Source organism: Pinus tabuliformis, chromosome 8, assembly GCF_031772625.1.
Source record: "Pinus tabuliformis cultivar Carrire ecotype Pingquan chromosome 8, CPIR1, whole genome shotgun sequence".
Classification (NCBI taxonomy): Eukaryota; Viridiplantae; Streptophyta; class Pinopsida; order Pinales; family Pinaceae; genus Pinus; species Pinus tabuliformis.
Genome location: NC_142294.1, coordinates 669,686,623 through 669,690,803, shown reverse-complemented (window position 1 = coordinate 669,690,803; position 4,181 = coordinate 669,686,623).

Sequence of the window (4,181 nt, the reverse complement as noted above, 5' to 3'; positions counted from 1 at the left end):
TCTGGTGACATTGATCTCACTATTCAGATTAATTGATTATTGGTTGATGCAGTTTGAAAGTTCTAATGGGTCCAGTATGAAAATTTGATGAAATGAGGCCTTCGTGTGTATTGTTGTGTGCCAGGAGCATCCAATCTAAAAATTTATGAAACGTGGTCCCTAGATGAAGAGAGAAGGTCGTAGCCTTCTATAGATCGAGACCTATGTACTAGTAAACACATTGGCTAGTACAGGAGCTAGGGAGTTGCATATACCTTCCGGTAGAAGTTGGAAAACGAGAGAAGGTTGTAGCCTTCTACAGGTGGGTGCCTACGTATTGGTATGGTTCTGCACTAGTACAAGATTGTAAACAAAGTTTCTTATTATTAAAAGAAGACAGAGATGACAACAACAGGTGGTTTTTCTCCCACATTGGGTTTCCACCTTAAATCTTGGTGTTCATGTGTGTTGCTTATGTGTGATGGTTTATTATGGTTCTACTGCATTGTTTAACAAGTTACTCATGCACTGATTAAAGATAAACACATGATAAATTGATTAAATCATAAGTTCTATGGGCATACGTTGGTTTCTCTAATAACAGTAGCTTGTACATGCTAGTTCACTTCACAGAAGTAGCATAAATAAATATTTTTTGGAAATGAAAAATTATTGAACTGATAATACTGATTCACCCCCCCTCTCAGTATTATTTCCAACAATTGGTATCAGAGCAGGTCATTTAGAAGAAGCTTGATCACTTGAAGGAAGATCTTTCAAGATGAATAATCACAAAGGAATGGGATCTATCATACCACCAATCTTGAATGGAAGCAACTTGGCATATTGCAAAATAAGAACAAGAGCCTATGTTCAATCACTTGCAGTCAATGTTTGGGAAATTTTGGAAGGAGGATATCAATTTCCAACAGCAATACCTACAGACTCTAAGTAAGAAGTTATACGAAACCAATGCCAAAGTTGTCAATACATTATTGGGAAGTCTGTAAAAATCAGAATTTTTCAAAGTCATGCAACTCAAGACAGCTAAAGATATATGGGACATAATCATTCAGATCTATGAAGGAGACTCTCAGGTAAAACACGCTAAGCTTTAAACTCTCAAAATTCAGTATGAAACTCTTAAGATGCATAGTGATGAGAGTGTTGCTAGCACGTTGCTAGTTAATTTTTACGTATAGATGAGATTGTTAAATATATGAAAAATCTAGTTGAAGAGATAAAGGAAGCTACTTTAGTTGATAAAATTTTGAGATCTTTGTCTTCTAAATTTGAGTCAAAAGTGTCTACCATAGAAGAAAAACAGGATCTTCAAACTATTACTGTGACTCAACTCCATGGAATCCTAACTGCCTTTGAAATGAGGAAAGGAGGTCCATCAGATATGAGAGAAGCCACTTTTAAAGCTTCAGTAAAGGGAAAAGAAAAGGAAGAGCACAATGAACCAGGATACATTTTAGAAGAAGAATATGAGGTAAATTTTGTCAAGAAGCTTCAACGGGGTTCCAAAAGATTCAAAGGTAAGTTACCATTCAAATGATTTGCTTGTGGTAGAGTTGGCCATTATGCTACCAAATGTTCTCATAAAGATAAATATGAAAAGGGAAAGGAATATGCAAAAGTAAATAGAAAATAAGTTGTCAATAAAAGGAGTCACTATAAGCATGAAGATAGTGATGGCTTATCTAATAATGATGAAGATGAAACTGAACAAGATTATAGACTACTCATGGCTTATGACAATGATGATTTTTTGGATGCTTCAGAAGAGGAAGACTTTCTTGAAGAAATCACAAAACTCAAAATATTCTTAGAAGAAAAGAATATGATCATAGATATGTTGACACACCAACTCACTGAAAGAGAAAAACACAATCAAAATCAAGAATGTGAAATTTTGGGTCTAAGAAAAGAACTTTAGAAGACAAAATATACTAATCTTAGATTTGCTAAAGGATTTGAAACTTTCAAAGAAATCATCAAAGTTCAACATTCTCCTCTATTAAAGACAGGTCATGGATATACTAAAGAATCATCTCAATCACAGAAGTCAACAGCCACCACTAGAAACTATCTTGATGCAACAAGGACTAGTGAACAATATGCCAATCGTTAGAAAATGTCTAAAATTACTCATCAGGTAAATCATACTCAATTTACTCCAAGGATGAATATCAGTAGAAGCTTCAACCAACAAGTAAACAATTACAAAAGATTCTATGATCGTAGAAATTTCTTCAATGGACAATGTTTTTCATGTCATAACTTTGGACATAAGGCTGCTCAATGTGTTGCTTACAAAATGATCATGTCTAGAGAAGCACGGAATCAAAGGAGTGTAACAGGAATCAAGAAAAGTTCCTATATTAAATTTTCTCCTCTTGAAAATGAAATAGAATGTTCGATTTGTACCAAATTTGGTCATGAAGAATCTGAATGCAGGAGAAAATTTCAACCATCACTTCAAAAGGAGCAAACATCCTTAAATACCAACATATGGAGAAAGAAGGAATCTTAATCAGAAAGATGTGGCATAACTCTGTATGGAGAAGGACAAGAAAATTAGTGGTACATTGACAGCGGATGCTCCAAACACATGATAGGTGATAAAGAGAAACTTCATTCATATAATGCTTTAGAAAATAAAAAGAATGTCTCATTTGGAAATGACACTCCAACTGTCATTAAAGGTAAAGGTTATGTTTTCTTGAAATAAAAGGTTAAAGATGGAAATGTCATATATGTAGATGGTTTAAAGCATAACCTGTTAAGTGTCATTCAAATGTGTGATCAAGGAAATGAAGTTGTGTTTCGATCAAATGGGTGTGTGGTTCATGAGCTTGATACAGGAAAGACCGTGATCAAAGATATAAGAACTCCAAATCATTTATACATACTCAAAGGAGGAAGACAACAATGTTATCTAAGAAAAATATATGAAAACTGGCAATGGCACAAAATATTAGGACATCTAAGATTTTCTCAAATAAGAAAAGCATGCAGGCTCAAGGCAGTTCGTGATCTTCCAGATATCAGCATCCCATAAAACACCATATGCAACCCATGTCAAGTCAGTAAGCAAACCAAGGTTCACTTCAGTGAAAAAGAAGGATCAGCAAGTAAGCCTCTTGAACTCATCCATGCTGATTTATGTGGTCTAACAAGGAAAAAGTCACCTTGTGGAGAAGAATACTTTATTTTATTTATTGATGATTTTTCCAGGATGTGTTGGAGAGGTCTACTAAAGCATAAAGATAAAGCATTTGAAAAGTTTAAAGCCTTCAAAGCTTTAGTTGAAAATGAATCAGATTAAAAAATCGAATGTCTCAAATTTGATCAAGGGGGGGAATTCATATCAGATGAATTCTTTTACTTTTGTGAACAACATGGAATAAAAAGGTAAGTCTCCATCACAAGGCCTCCCCAGCAAAATGGCATGGTTGAAAGAATGAATAGAACAGTTCAACAAATGGCTCAATCTATTCTTGATGAATCTAGAACTCCTACAACCTTCTGGGGTGAAGCTGCATTTTCTGCTGTGACTATTCTTACCAAAGCGAATGTTCAGGTAAATAGAAATCAAGCTCAATCTGAACTTTGGTATGGTAAGCCTCCTACTATAAAACACTTTAGAGTTTTTGGAAGCAAATGTTTCATTAAAAGGACTAATGAAAAACTTGGTAAGTTTGAACCCAAAGCAGACAAACGAATTCTTCTTGGTTATTCATCTAGAAGTAAAGGATACAAATGTTATAATAAAAGACTTTAGAATATTGTTGAAAGTAATTATTTTTTAATTGATGAAGCATGCAGAAATTTGGAACAAATGAAATCAATAGAAGAATATGATAATGAGGAAGATGGGAAATTTTTTCCACATGAAATCAAAATGATATAGAAGAAGAAACCAATGAAGCACCAGAAGAAGATACAATAGACAGGGAAAAGACTCCATCTAGGTATGTCTAGAAGAATTATCCAGAATCTCAAATTCTAGGAGAAAAAAGGGTCTGGAGTACAAAGAAGAAGAACTCTTACATGGACCTAAAGTTATCTAGCACTATTATCCTCCACAGAACCTCAGAATGTAAATGAACCCTACAAATATGAATGTTGGGTCAAGGCCATGGATGAAGAACTTGACCAAATTGAAAAGAATGATACTTGGGAGTTAGTTCCTA